This window comes from Solanum lycopersicum, chromosome 11, assembly GCF_036512215.1.
Source record: "Solanum lycopersicum chromosome 11, SLM_r2.1".
Taxonomy (NCBI): domain Eukaryota; kingdom Viridiplantae; phylum Streptophyta; class Magnoliopsida; order Solanales; family Solanaceae; genus Solanum; species Solanum lycopersicum.
This window is the reverse complement of record NC_090810.1, coordinates 48,650,449-48,667,452: the sequence shown is the minus strand read 5'-3', so window position 1 is coordinate 48,667,452 and position 17,004 is coordinate 48,650,449. Positions and strand designations below refer to the sequence as shown.

Below are 17,004 nucleotides of genomic sequence, written 5' to 3'. Positions count from 1 at the left end.
TAACTAATTACTTTTATAGTTGTATAATTGACATAAATTTTCTTCACATTTTTTTCTTTGTGATTTCATCATTGTTTTTATTTGTATTTGCCTATCACTGAAATTTCTTTTGATATAAGATTTTTAGATTTGTAGACTTGTATAATTTGACTATTGACTTGTATATTTTTTATATGTATAATTTTACATTAGTTATTTTGTGGAAATATTATATGTTTAATCTGTGTTTGTATATTTTTGAATTCATGTTTGTATATGTATACATGACTTATTTCTGTCTATACATAATTGTCTTCCATCTGTATTTTGTTAATACATTCTGAATAATGGGATGATGCAAACTGTTACATTGACTATGTTGTAGAGGGGATACCATTCAGAGAAAATGTGTTTACAAATATATAAATTTATACGAATAACAAACCTCAAGAGTAGATGTGAAAACAACAAAATATACAATAGTAAATCTGAGCTTGAAAGATTTATAGAAATAATATTATACAATTTAAATAACAATTATATTATTATACAATGTACTTTCTTTTGCCTCATAAATATACAATTGAATTCGTATATACAAAATGAATTTGTATAAAAATATATAATATATCGTAGATCCAAAATTCAAAATTTTGTACAAATTACCTCAACTGTTTCACCATATTCATCTTAGATACACAAATCTAAAAATCTTATATCAAAAGAAATTTCAGTGATAGGCAAATACAAATAAAAACAATGATGAAATCACAAAGAAAAAAATGTAAAGAAAATTTAAATGTAAAACAATTACCTATAAATTTGGAATCATGATGGAGAAGGAATGAGTAAAAATTTCAAAATTTGAACTCAATTTTAATTGAGAGAATAAAGGAGAAAATAAGGAAAAGTGATTAAAGAGAGAGAATAGACCCATTTGTATATAAGGAAAATAATGCTATACACAGTCATACAAACGTGATTATCGAAATTAAATGGATGCCAGTGAAAATAGAAACAAACATTAGCTATGTTAGATAATTAAGTAATATAAATTTACTTGACTATGTAATTTTCCCTACTTCTTTTAGTTAGTCCCAAAAATATATCATAATTTCTTATTTGGAAATTATTTTTGCTACCGAAATTTTACCAAAGTAGAGTTTCACTAATTTGACAAAAAAAATCCACAAGTGTATTTTTCTATTTAACAAGTCAAAAATTTTAACGGCTGTTTTGAAACACGACAAAGTCTTCCTATATTTTTAAGACAACTCATAAAGTTATATTACTAACAGTAGATCTTGTTTTTACTCAATATTTTTAAGAGATAACTACATACTAGTACAACTCATAAAGTTATACTACTAACAATAGATTTTATGTTTTACTCAATTTCATGAAATTCTCCGTAATGTATCTCCAGCATCCTAACTAGATTCTTCTTATTTTTTTCATTCACAAACCACATTATTGATAACTTATTTTTGCTAACTTCTACCATAAAAAACCTAATAGACCCACCTACTCCAATTTCAATAATGTTTCAAAAAATCATCTCAATAATTTATTTTCGGTCTCCATAGGGGCGGAGCTATAACCATCGAAGGTTGTTCAGCTAACCACCCCTTCGTCGGAAAATTAGACATAAAGAGGTCAAATTCTTGATTTAAGGTATAAATAATTAATGTTGAACAACTTTGACATAAACTCTTTGGTGGCACAGTGGTAAAGCTTGTTCATTTCCACCCTTGCTCAGTAGGTTCGAATCCTTGTTTTGATTTTATTTTGAGAGCAGAATACAACCATACGCCATTATTAAACCTTTAATAATATAGAGTAACACATATGAATAAATTATTTTAATTTTGAAATAGTTAGGAATTGTTTTTATTTTATTTTATTTTATTTTGAGAGCAGAACACAACCTCACACACCATTATCATGTTACTCATGTTTCTTAATTAGTAATATTAAAATTTTAATAATTTAAAGCAACATATATGAATAAATTATATTATATTTGAATATTTAGAAATCATGTATTTCTAATTTTTATCTAAGATATAATGCACTTCCGAAATGTGGAAAAAAAGGCAACATTTTACATTAAAATTTTGTGTTTATATATGTTAACAACTTTAAATCCAAATCTAAAATCAATACATGCGTTTTATCTTCTTCTTTTTCTTAAGAAAAAGTTTTTTTACTAGTGTGATTTATATTTTGTAAAGCTAGACGAGTTTGTTCTATAAATATTTTACTTTTAGAAAAATAATCATATGTTTTTAGCATATAAAATCAATGCATTAAAAAGAATAAAAAGACTCGACTGTTTATATTTGATACTGACAAATGTTGAGATGGTTCATGATAGAATCACAAGATTAAATAAATAACATTCAACTAACTTATTAAAAAAATCTTCAACACACTTGATGAAATTTCTAACTCGATCCGTGGGTCTCAATCTTAGTCGACTTACCAAAATCAATTATTTTTCACCTTACTTTATCATGAAACTTTATTATTGCTAACAACATATTCTTATTAGTTCAGAAACCCACAGAGAATTGGTGTCTAACCATTTTTGAAGTTCAAAACTTCAACTTTTGAAAATCAAATTTATGCAAATAATCTCTTCTTGGAGTGAGTATTATGTTGGGAAAGACAAGGCACTAACAAAGAATGTCTGACAGGATAACAACAGAAGAATACACAAGTCTATACTTTCCCTTCTTGATTTGAACCAAGAGAAGACAAACAACCACAAGCAATATGATAGTAAGGCAGCAAGTAATTCAACCAAACAAATATAACAAGGCAATAATAAACCAATCACACAAGACACCAAGATTTACGTGGAAAATCCTTCGATGTGAAGAGTAAAAAATCACGGGACCAAAAGCTCCACTATAATCACCAAGAGTTACAATATTGTTCTCCAAAATTGGCCACAAAACAAGTGTCAAACAACGAGCAACAACAAAATAAGATTGAACCAAATCTAGAGAATTAAAGGAGCAAAATCACCAATTTCGCAACTACTGTTCACGACAGCAAAACTGAAGCTGCAGACCACCAAATCCAACTCTGTCAGCTCCTAATCAAATATTGAGATGAAGATAATATGCTGCCCAAAAATCAGCTCAATCGAATAAGAAATGAAGCGGGAATCGCAATTTGAAGTTGGCTGTTAGGGCTTAATTTTGACTGCGAAAACTGCTCTCTTTCTCTCTTTTTGGTTGCTGAAAAAAAAAACTCTCTGTGTATTTGAAAATAAGACCTAAATAGTCTTATATTTGCCTCATAAGGATGGGCCTATGAGCAAAAATGGGTTGGTCCAAATTGGGCTTTTATTTATCCACATAGGAATGGAAAAATGGTCCATAACCCAACAATTCTCCCCCTCACGACTATGTGGAGGAGACCGCCATCCCGACGACCATGCAACAATCTTCAAACTTCCCTCTTGGCAAAGCTTTAGTCATCATATCGGAACCATTGTCATTTGTATGAATCTTTTCAAGTTCAAGCAACTTAGAATCCAACACATCTCGAATCCAATGGTATCTCACATTAATGTGTTTAGACCGACCATGAAACATAGAATTCTTGCCAAGATATATAGCACTTTGACTGTCACAATAAAGCACATACCTCTCTTGAACACAACCAAGTTCCCCCAAGAATCTCTTCATCCAAAGCAATTCTTTACAAGCTTCAACGACAGCAATAAGCTCAGTTTCTGTAGTAGATAGAGCAACACATTTTTGCAACCTAGATTGCCAAGACACAGCTCCCCCTGCAAAAGTAACCAATTACCCTGAAGTAGACTTGCAAGTATCAACATCACCAGCCATGTCTGAATCAGTATAACCACAAAGAATAGGCTTCCTTGTACCAAAACACAAACTCAGACTAGAAGTGCCACGGAGATATATCATAACCCACTTCACATCATTTTTTTCCAATGTTCTCTTCCCGGATTAGAAAGAAAACGGCTAACAACTCCAACAGCGTGAGCAATATCCGGCCTTGTACAAACCATCGCATACATCAAACTACCAACAGCTGAAGCATAAGGAACTTTCTTCATATCTTCCTTCTCGTCATCACTAGACGGACACTGTTTCGTGCTCAATTTGAAGTGCATAGCTAAAGGTGTACAGACAACCTTAGCTTTGTCCATGCTGAATCTGCGAAGTACTTTCTGAATGTACTTCTCTTGTGATAATACCAATTTCTTGGCCTTTCTATCACGGACAATCTGCATGCCAAGAATCTGCCTTGCTGGTCCTAAGTCTTTCATAGCAAAAGACTTACTCAACTCTTGCTTCAACTTCTGAATCCTGCAAGTATTATGACCAACAACAAGCATGTCATGAACATAAAGCAACACAATAATAAAGTCACCATCAGAGAACTTTTGCACAAAAACACAATGGTCTGAAGAAGTCTTCTTGAAGCCCTGCTGACTCATAAAAGAACCAAACTTCCTGTACCACTGCCTGGGAGCTTGTTTCAAACCATACAAGCTCTTCTTCAATTTGCAAACATAATTCTCTTACCCTTGACTTCAAAACCTTCCTGTTGCTCCATATAAATTTCTTTATCTAAGTCACCATGGAGGAAAGCAGTTTTAACATCCATTTGCTCAACCTCTAAATCTAGACTTGCAGCCAAGCCTAGAACCACACGAATGGATGACATCTTCACAACTGGAGAGAATATCTCATCAAAATCAACTCCCCTTTTCTGATTAAATCCCTTGACAACTAATCTAGCTTTGTACCATGGAGCTGGATTACCATCTTCATGTTTCACCTGAAAAACCCACCTGTTTTTCAAAGATTTTCTGTCTTTAGGTAACTTAACCAAATCAAAGGTATGATTATCATGCAAGGATTTAATCTCATCTTCCATAACATCAAACCACCTTTATTTTTCTTCACTTTCCATGGCCTCATCAAGACTCTCAGGTTCTCCCCCGTCAGTCAAGAGTACATACTCATTAGGAGAATAACGAGATGAAGGAATTCTCTCTCTACTAGATCGTCTGAGAGAACTCTCTGGAGCATCTATAATTGGTTGTTGGACAACCACATCATCTTGCACTGGAGCATCAACAACATCATGCCGGTCATTCTGAACATGATCACCATCTTCATTATCAACTTGATTTTCATCATTATGAAGATTTTCTTCCGGTGCAATAGTTAAAGGAACTGGATCAACATCAACTAAGCTCTCACTACTCTGAAAATCAGCCTTGTCAGCTTTGTCAAAATCTTCAATTGTTTGGTCTTCAAAGAACATAACATCACGGCTTCTAACAAGTTTCTTCTCAACAGGATCATAGAAACGATAGCCAAATTCATCTTGACCATAACCAATGAAGATACACTGCCTAGTTTTAACATCCAACTTTGACCTTTCATCCTCAGGAGCATGTACAAAGGCTTTACACCCAATGACTCTAAGATGATCATAAGAAACATTCTTACCACTCCAAACTCTATCAAGGACATCACCATCTAAAGCAACAGCAGGAGATAAATTGATAACATAAGCAGCAGTATTAAGTGCTTCTGCCCAAAAGGAATCTGACAGCTTAGCATCTGAAAGCATACATCTAACCCTCTCAACTAGAGTTCTGTTCATCCTCTCTGCTAAACCATTTAACTAAGGAGTCTTTGGAGGAGTTTTTTGATGCCTAATACCCTTCTCTCTGCAATATCTATCAAAAGGACCAATATACTCACCACCATTATCTAAGCGGATGCATTTCAATGTCTTCCCTGTTTTTCTTTCAACCAAGGCCTGAAAAACTCTTGAACACATCAAGTACTTGATCCTTGGACTTCAAAGGAAATACCCAGAGTTTGTGAGAATGATCATCAATAAAAGTCACAAAGTAAAGTGAACTACCATGAGATCTTACCTTAAAAGGATCACACAAATCAGAATGTACCAACTCCAGCAAATCAAGCTTTCTTGAAGGCGGGTGACTCTGAAAAGAAGCTCTTTTCTGTTTACCGGATAAGCAATGAACACATTTCTTCAACTTTGCTTGTTTCACTCCAGAAAGCAAATTTTTCTTAGCCAAACTATCAATCCCCTTCTCGCTCATATGACTCAGCCTTCTATGCCATAACTCTGATGAAGTATCATTCTCAACCAAATTTACTGAGTCTCTGGACATGGAGCCCTGAAATACATACAAGTTAGACAACTTGTAACCACGGGCCACAACCATCAAACCTCTAGTAAGCTTCCACTGGCCAACACCAAGTGTATTAACATAACCGTCATCATCACGATATCCCACAGAAATCAAATTCAAGCAAACATTTGGAGCATGCTTGACATTATTGAGAACTAGTTTGGAACCATTGTTACTCCAAACAAACTGTCCCAATGCCAATAACTTCAACTTCATGATTATTGCCCATTTTCAACATTCCAAAATTACCTGGAGTATAAGAAGAAAATAATTCCTTCTTTGGCGTGACATGAGATGTAGCACCAGAATCCACAAACCAGCTAGACTCATCACGAACAAGATTAATGGCATTTGCATCACAAGAAACAAGAAGATCATCATTAGCAACAACAGCAACACGATTTTCATTATTGCCTTCTCTCTTTTGTTGTCTCATATCTCTCTTGTGCTTGTAACAATATTTCATGATATGCCCATTCTTGTGGCAATAGTCACATGTAATATTCTTGTATTTAGACTTTGACTTGCTTCTACTTTTACCTCTATCATTTTGACCTCTGGACTTGTTTCTCCCCCTATCTTCAGTAACCAAAACATCAGAGTGTGAAGCTGAAGAAGATGAGGCTTGAGATCTTCTTCTCATTTCTTCATTCAAGACATGACTCTTAGTATATTCCATGGTTACGAAACCACTGGGAGCAGAATTAGTCAAAGAAACTCGAAGAGTTTCCCAAGAGTCTGGCAGAGTATTAAGAAGCCAAAGTCCCTGTATCTCATCATCAAACTTTACACCAATTCCGGACAGCTAGTCAAGAACACCCTGAAAATCATTAATATGATCAGAAATAGGAGTGCCCTCTTTATACCTGATATTCATTAATTGTTTCAATAGGAACAACTTGTTGTTGCCAGTCTACGAAGCATAAAGTGTCTCGAGCTTGTCCCACAAACTTTTGGCATGTGTCTCATTCACAATATGATTTATAACATTATCTTCAACCCATTGTCTAATATAGCCATAAACATACAGATGCTCAAATTCTCATTCTTCATCATTCAAAGACTGAGGCTTATTAGAAGCAAACACAGGTAAATGCATCTTCTTGACAAATAGAAGATCTTTCATCTTGCCTTTCCAAATATGATAGTTACTACCATTTAAACACACCATTTTGCTCGTATTTGCCTCCATCATTCAAAACGACAATCAAAAATAACCAATGCTCTGATACCACTTTGTTGGGAAAGACAAGGCACTAACAAAGAATGCCTGACAGAATAACAGCGGAAGAATACCCAAGTCTATACTTTCCCTTCTCGATTTGAACCAAGAGAAGACAAACAACCACAAGCAATATGATAGTAAGGCAGCAATTAATTCAACCAAACAAATATAACAAGGCAATAATAAACCAATCACACAAGACACCAAGATTTACGTGGAAAACCTTTCGATGTGAAGAGTAAAAAACCACGGGACCAAAAGCTCCACTATAATCACCAAGAGTTACAATATTGTTCTCCAAAATTGGCCACAAAACAAGTGCCAAACAACGAGCAACAACAAAATAAGATTGCACCAAATCTAGAGAATTAAAGGAGCAAAATCATCAATTTCGCAGCTACTGTTCATGACAGCAAAACTGAAGCTGCAGACCACAAAATCCAACTCTGTCAGTTCCTAATCAAAGATTGAGATGAAGATAATATGCTGTCCAAAAATCAGCTCAATCGGACAAGAAACGAAGTGGGAATTCGCAATTTGAAGTTGGCTGTTAGGGCTGAATTTTGACTGCGAAAACTGCTCTCTTTCTCTCTTTTTGGTTGCTGAAAAAAAAAAACTCTGTGTATTTGAAAATAAGACCTAAATAGGCTTATATTTGCCTCATAAGAATGGGCCTATGAGCAAAAATGGGTTGGTCCAAATTGGGCTTTTATTTATCCACATAGGAAGGGAAAAAAGGCCCATAACCCAACATATTATTGTATAACATGAATTACGCATTGAGGAACCTAATTTTTAAAATTTGGGTGATTTAGCGTAGCATTTGAGATATTCTTTGATGAATCTAGAGCTTGGATTCAAGAAGAAAAAAACAAAGTCAGTTTTCTTTTATAATAGTTTATAAGATTGTATATTAATGTATGAATGTACAAATATTTCCTCTTATAATTTGGTATATTACTGTATTTCAAAATTTTCAATATGTTTGTAAAAATAAAATAGGAAATGTTTTAAATATTATTGTATACCGGATGTACATTATTGTATACCTAATTGCTTTTTGGGCTTAAGATTTGTGACAATAGGTTTTGATTATGTTTTTTTTTTTTTTTTGGCAATGTATAAGCTAAACAAAAGCAATAATTTTCTAAAATTTTTCCTATTTTAAACTTTGCCCTAATTTAAACTACATCATATAAATTGTGATAGAGACAATACATGTTTGGGATATCACAATAGATAAACAACATACAGTAGAGATCTTTTCTGAACGTTATTAAATATTCTCTCAACTTTTTCCCTCAACGATACTAATATATAGGTTAGTGTCTATTAGTCACACCCAAATGATCCGGCCCATCTGGTTTTGCTGAAAGCATATGTATGGTGAAACATATTCAATAACTACCCTTATTTAAGTAGTTGCTTCATTTGTTTCGACATTTATCCTATAATTAAGTTGCTATATATAAATAGCAACTACGTATTCAATTTTTTAAAATAGTTACATTTATTTCAACACCTGCTGCATAATGTGTCGTGGATTTACAACACTTTTGAATTTTAAAACTTAATTATATTTGTTTAAGATTTTAGGACTTTTAGTCGATTTGATGTGATTCGATATCTAAGTAGAAGAAAGAGGAGCAGTTCAACTATTTATGTGATTTACGGTTCATGATTTGAAGTTTTGAACTATGAATTGTAGATGGAGGGAAATAAAGAGGCTATGCAGAATTCATGAGGATTACGAGTGAGTAGTCTTGTCATACACAACGTACCCTTAAATAGAACTACGATCCAACACTACTATTTTTCTAATTTGTTTAAGTAAAGTTTTTAATCCCAATAAATATTTCTCCTAGGTTTTGTTTTACACTCATGATGCTCATCCAATGCAGAAAACAATTACTTCTTGTGTGTGTTCTTAATTTTGATTTTGAGTGAGTTTCTACTATTCATCTTGTGAATGTAGGTAGGGTTATGCTTATTATTGTATTTTATTTATCTTTGATTGTTATCATTTATACACGTATGAGCTAGTAACTAAACCCGAAACTAGCCAGGATTAATGTATAGGAAGTTAGGAACCATGAAGAGTTGGCGAAGTAGACCTAATATCTTGGAAAGTATTTGCATTTACCTTCGTCTTGATTGATTTTAACGGTTGCAAATTTTAAAACTTGTCCTATTCTTACTTGCTAGACCAAATGGGTAAGAATAGAAAAACAAATTACCAATTAACCTTCATCGAATAGCTTGACTTTGTCCGAAAATAGAAAATTTGGGATGAAGGATAAGGTTTAGTAATGATAACATCCATAGACGAAAAAAGTTGTGTGGTGACATTCATCTACTTCATCTAGAACAACCACTTACGTATTAAATTACCTATCTTGCATTTCATACACTAGTAAATATCACTAATATCTGGTCTTACTAAGTTATGAATCACAAAATCTTGATATCATCTCTCATTTGTTTTAAAGCATGTTCACTTAGATTCTTTGTCAATTACTTCCCTGTTTAACAACACAAGTTTAAAAGACATTTTGGTACTTTTAACATAATTTTAATTTAGAAGCACAAGATTGAAAAATGTGTGAAAATGGCGGGTTCCACTTCAAACTATTTAGTGAAGATTGTCAATAGAGCACAAATAACCGGAATTGTTGTTTTTATTTTATTTAGTTAAACAGTCGTATATATGGAAGATATATAGAGAACATCAAAACAAACTCGTGATTCCAATTGATGTTTAAATTGAGCAATAATGATGCTCGTGCAATTAAGGAGCTAGGAAGACACAATTGTAAAGCAATTACAAGTTTAAACTGTAGAGTATATATTGAGGAGGAGCTATTGAATGCTAATTACAAAATAGAGAAACAAGCTAAGTGTGTAGTTTATGGTGAGTTTCCAAGTGATAAGAAATCTATGAATTGTGCATCAGATCACAAGTTGGTGATCAATTCATGATCTCTTATTGTATTGAGTTGTAAAAAGTCAAACAGTTACTATTATATTGCAGCTGGCTTGATGATTTTTGTTGTCTATATTTTCTTGCCATATTATATAACATGCCAATGATTTTTGAGAGCATTATATTGTAGAAAATATGGAAGGAAAAATAATATCTTTAGAGAACGCTCAAGTTTATTATAGGCTACTTAAGGCCACTTAAGATGATTATAATCATTAATTACATCACTATTTAGACTACTCAAAATAGAAAACAAAAAGTCTTGCACAAATAACTAAATACATATATCACAATTTACTAGATACATGTACTACGAAATTCTAAAGAGACTTCTTGAAAAATTAAGAGACAATTTCGAAAGACTAAACATTGATGCATTAATTTCAACACTCCCCCTTAATGCATTTGCTTGATAACTCCAATGCATTCTCGAAGATAGCAATTTTTTTCTCTAGGAAGTGCTTTGGTGAAGATGTCACCAAGTTGTTGTCCTGTCTGACAATAATGCAACTGCATTTAGCCTTTCTCTTGTGCTTCTCGGATAAAATGATACTTGATGGAAATATGCTTTGATCTTTCATGGCTGACTGGATTCTTGGCAATTGCAATTATTGATTTGTTATCACAATACAGAACAATCTCTTTTTTTTTGTTTTTCACCAATGTCTTCAAATATTCTAGTAAGTCAAATAGCTTGAGAAGTAGCCTTAGATGCTGAAACATATTCTACTTCGACAGTGGATTGAAAAACAACACTTTGTTTTTTTGATAACCAAGAACAAAAACTTGATCCAAATAAGAAAGCATAACCATAAGTACTCTTCATATCATCTATACCAATTAAGTTCAAATCTCCACCAAATTTGAACATTATCCCATAATCCATTGTTCCTTGCAAGTAGCGTACAACACGCTTTGCAGCTCCAAAATGCACTTGTCTTGGTTCTTGCATGAATCTGGATTATAAACTAGCAGCAAACATAATATCTGACCTTGTTGAAGTAAGATATAGCAAATTTTCAATCAAACTCCTATAAAGTGAGCTATTAACTCTCTTTTCTCCATCATCTTTTCTAAATTTCTCATTTGCTGCTAATGGTATGGCCACACACCTGCAATCCATCATTTTAAATTTTTGAAGAATACTTTTAGTATACTTCTTTTGAGAAATAAAATTCCTTCTTTCACTTGAGAAACTTCGATGCCTAAGAAATAATTTAGCAACCCAAGATCACTCATTTCATAAGTTTGCGTCATATCTTGTTTGAAATTTTGCTTCATCTTTACATCATTTCATGATAAAGCTGTCATTTTCTTTCTTCACATACAATGTGGCTTCACTTTTACTTCTCTGAAAATTATTTTCAGAAAGTATGTATCAATTTCATTGTACTAGGTTCTTGGAGCTTTCTTCAGCCTGTAAAGAGCTTTTTTTAGCCTGCACACCTTTTCTTCTCCCCCTTGAACAAAAAATCCTTGAGGTTTCTCAACATAAATATCTTCATCAAGTTTTCCATTCAGAAATGTTGATTTAACATCAAGTTGAAATATCTTCCATTTCTTTTGTGCAGCAACAACAATTACAGTTCTAATTGTCTCAAGATGAGCAACTGGAGAGGAAGTTTCATTAAAATCAATACCTAGTTTTTGCGTGAAGCCTCTAGCAACCAACCTTGCTTTGTGCTTTTGAATATCTCCTTCTTGAGTGAGTTTGATTTTGTAAATTCATTTTAGACTTACAACTTCTCTTGCTCTAGGTATAGCCACAAGCTCTCAAGTATTATTTTTTTCAATCATTCGAATTTCTTCTTTCATGACTTTCTTTCAAAAATCATACTTTATTGCTTCTTCATAATTTTCTGGCTCAACACATGTAAAATTACATCTTTAATAAATGTCACTCAACATTTTTGTTCCTCTTGGAGGCGGTTCTTCATCAGCTGAATCTGGGCTTTCTCCCCAATGAGAGACATCTTGATCTTTTTCATCCTCTTCTTGATTTGAAGATATGATAGCAGTATTCTCTATCTTTTTATCCTCCCAATTACATGTTGTTTTTTCATCAAAAATGACATCTCTACTAAAAACAAGTTTGTTAGTTTTGACATCGAGAAGCCTATATTCTTTTGTCACATCACTATAACAAAGAAAGATACATTTTTGACTTTTTAATCCAATTTTGTTCTTTTCTCGGCAGGTACATGAGCATAACAAATACACCCAAAAATTTTAAAATTACTTACAGAAGGTTTAATTTCACTCCAAGCTTCAGCTGGTGTCTTGCCCTTTAGTGCCTTTGTTGGACACCTGTTAAGGATGTGAACTGCTGTATGCAATGCTTTTGTCCAAAAATATTTTGGCAGTTCTTTCTCATTCATCATAGTTCTGGTCATTTCAACAATTATTCTATTTCTTCTTTCAGATACATCATTTTGTTGAGGAGTATGCCCTGCTGTAAGTTGCTTCTGAATGCCTTCATTTTCGCAATATTCTTCAAATTCTCGACTTGTGTACTCACATCCTTGATCACTGCGAATGGTTTTGATGCTGCAACTTTTTTGCTTCTCAACAATGACTTTAAATTTCTTGAATGTAGCAAATGCTTCTGACATTTCTTTCAAGAAATAAACTCAAGTCATCCTTGAGAAATCATCAATAAATATTAGAAAATACCTTTGACTCTCAAGAGATGGAGTCTTTATTGGTCCACAAATATCGGTATGAATTAGTTCCAAAAGTACACTTGCTCTCCAAGACACCCCTTTTGAAAAAGACTTCCTAGGTTGTTTTCCCATTATACAACTTCCACATGTATCCACCTCAGTATGTATCTCAGGAAGGACTTGCACCATGTCCTTTTACTTGAGAAACTTTAGACCATGAAAATTCAACTTACAAAATCTTTTATTTTAAAGCCATGAATCATCTACAATTTCATTGTTAATGCATTGTAATGAAATTGCAAAGGGAAGTTTCTTTTTATCATTTTTACTTCAAAACAATGACTCAATTTAACTCAATTTTATCATAAATCCTGCAATAATTATCTCTGAACACAAGAGAATAATCATTTTCCATGAGTTGACCAACTCTAGGCAAATTTTTTTCCTTGTTAGGAACATAAAGAACATCATGAATTTGCTTACCGCTTCCTTTAATGTTGATCAAAATAGTACCTTTACCTTTCCCATCAACTAAGGCTCCATTCCCCATCTTCACTTTAGTAGTGATGCTATTAATTGAAATGAAAACATTTTCATGTCATGTGATTATTACAATCACTATCAACATACCATTCTTTGTTTTTTGTTGAAGCATCAGATTTAGAAGCAAAGAAAATATTTTCTTCCCTTTATTCCTCCTGTTATTCACAAAATTTGCTTGCTCATATTTCTTATGCCAACAATCCTTTTCAACGTGGCCAAACTTTTTACAAAAGTTACATTGGTGCTTGCCTTTGTCTCAATTTTTTTCTGCATTATATAATTAGTCTTTTTGCAAACTTTACAAAAAAAATAGAGTTTTTCTCAACTTTTTCTTCAACATTCTTGGAAGAACCATCATGATCCTGCTTCTCTTTTGGCTTGTGATTCTTCTTCTGATGATTTTTTGAGAAATTTTGAAATTATCATTTGTTGTAGACTAGAAAAGCCGTCTTTGGGTTGATCTTTACGAAAAAAATTTCGCTTCTCGTGTGCACGGAATGATCCAACTAGCTCTTTGATGGAAAACTTAGAAAGATCTTTTGTCTTCTCAGTGATAGCAACTATGTACTCATACTTTTCTGTGACACTAATTAGAATCTTTTCCACAACGTGTTGGTCAGAAATTGTATAACTATGATTTCTCATTTCATTAACAATATTCATGATTAGATTCTTTCATCTTTAAATTTTGAAACTCTCTTCTAAGAGTTTGAAGATTTATAGTGCGTACCTTTTCATCACCATACACCTCAGTTTCAAGAAAATCCCACGCTTCCTTTACATTCTCACAAGTAGCAATTTTGCAAAATATGCTCTTGAGACTCCCATTTGGATTTTGCTCAAGGCTTTTGCATTTCGACGATACTTAGCCTCAAGATTTTTCATCTCTACTAGTGTTAGAGCCATCGTTGTCTGGCTTTTCAAAGCCATTTGCAACAATAGTCCACAAACCTTCAACTTTCAAATGTGTTTTCATTCTTTTCTTCCACTATGCAAAATCAGTTCCACCAAAAAATGAAGTAAGAACAACTGAAGAATCAGCACCTTCATTTGTTTTGGTTGCCATATTTTTTTCTTTACCTAATCCCAAATTAAGAAGGAAAATTTGCTCTTGATACCAATTTGTAGAAAATATGGAAGAAAAAATAATATCTTTAGAGAATGCTCAAGTTTATTACAAGTTACTCAAGGTCACTTGAGATTATTACAATTATCAACTACATCATTATTTATACTACTCAAAATAGAAACAATAAGTCTTGCACAAATAACTAAATACATATATTACAATTTACTAGATATATGTACTACAAAATTTTAAAAAGACATCTTAAAAGATTAAAAGACAATATCAGAAGACTAAATATTGATGCATTAATTCAAACATATATATAGTTCGACCAGGAAATGACGAGCTTTTATATATTCTTCCTCTTTTGTCAAAGCCTTGCGATTGATTCAACCATCCAAGCCTACAAGTCTGTCATATGAAATCAAACAATTGGGAATATGTAATTAGTACTTTATGTTGTCTCATCAGCAAAGAGAATATATAAAATTATTGCAAACAGTGAAAGAATAAAATAAAAATAAATATTTTTCTAAAAAAATTCAAGTTGAACTTTAATTTCTATCCATAGAATAAAGAATACTACTAATAAATAAAATTAAAATAAAGAGAAACAACAAGGAAATATGACAATCTAACAACCACTGTCCCTTTAAAAAATAGAATAAATCAAACCCTACTTGTTGGTGAACATACAATCATAAACAACCAAATCTTATAAACTAAGACTTTCTAATCAAGTTTCTTTTTTTCTTTACCATAGTTTCATGATGGGAGAATGAAGCAAATTACCATGCTCTTTAATCAGAGATGGATGACAGGATTAGGATTAGAAGTTTGAGGTTGTAAGTTTTGGGTCAGAAGAGAAAAAATTACAAGGCATTCTACCCTTTTTTATTAAAAAAAAGAAAAAGAAACGGCAGTTGATTGTTGGGTTCAAACCCAAATAGTACTCGTGTGAAGAACATTTTTTCACCACTCCTTTGTTATCACTGAACTATCACTCAATTTAGTTAGAGGGTTTACAAGTTAATATATATATATATAAAATTTTCTGATACAAAAAATAATATTTGAAAGTTAGTTTGTTTTACCTGATCTTCCTTGAAGTTTTTGTGCTATAGCATAACAATTATGAGGTCCATATTTTTCAACTAACTCCCTAAGTCTCTCATCTTCGTGAGACCTCCAATGGCCCCTGCTGCACATGCTACAATAGTTAAGAAGATTTAAAAAAGGAATTAATTGTTTTACGGTAACTAAAAAGTAAAAAAAAATTAGATCCAGAGAGCTACTATTTCTATATTTAGTGACAAGTTTCAAGGTAAAGAATTTTCTGTTTAAAAAAGAATGACATATTTGAACGGAGTTTAAGAAAAATAAAGTTCTTTTTTTAATTTTGTGATCCTACATTAAAATTATGTCAAATATATTAAAATGTCATTCAATGTTGTATCCTTGAACATGTAATGTGAAAAACTTAAATTAAATTAAAGGAAAGAGCTCATTTTTTTAAGCAAACGAAAAAAAAAGTAGGTCATTCATTTTGGAAAAGGGGGGAGTATATTATTGTACTTCACATTTTATTACTAGAATGTGTCATTTTTACTTCAATTGACTAAAAAAAAAGTAAGTCCCATAAATTGTAACAACGAGACTATTAACTTTTCTTTGGGTGGGCGGAGGAAGTTGCTTGGTTGGGTGAATTTTGTTCTGCTTTCAACATCTTATAGCGACCCTCAAAAGACTTGAGATTTTGAAGTCCACTAACCATTTTCTTTAAATGGATATTATGTTGCTTGCTCCATACCCCACTTTAACCAGAATTAGTAAATGTTAGTAATATAATTTTTCTTTCCGAAAAAGTCACTATAAGAAAATGCATTTAAAGTTGCAAAATAAATGTAGCTAAATATGAAATTTTCCGTATCTAACGCTTTAGTTAAAAAATATTTTTTTGTAATATTCGTGCAAGATGTAGAGTGACTAAAAGTTAGCTACAAACTTTACATGGTCTGTGGCTAAGGACTAATACTTATAGCTACTAAAAATATTAGGTTTGTGGCTATAATAGTAGAATATTCTTGCTACAAAATATATACTTGTAGCAAAATATTTTTACACTTTTGCCCCAACAAATTAAATCTATAGCAAATTTTATATTGTAGACATAGTATATTCTAGGGAAATTTTTTAAAATGTCAATATTTTAATCTTTAAGAGGGCTTATTAGCAAAACTTTTAATATTTAGTAAAAATGTCAAAATTTTAATTTGTTACGTATCTTATCTATATCTTTATTATTTGTTTATTTAG

At 32.3% G+C, this 17,004-nt stretch overlaps 1 long non-coding RNA gene across 1 annotated transcript; it reads right to left on the bottom strand.

The window, feature by feature from the left end:
• Positions 1-14,755: 14,755 nt before the first annotated feature.
• Positions 14,756-16,024, bottom strand: LOC101257135 (uncharacterized). The gene is made up of 2 exons (XR_011212372.1): positions 15,783-16,024; positions 14,756-15,099 (listed from the first exon to the last, which is right to left on the bottom strand). It is a non-coding gene; the product is annotated as an uncharacterized lncRNA (long non-coding RNA).
• Positions 16,025-17,004: the final 980 nt, after the last annotated feature.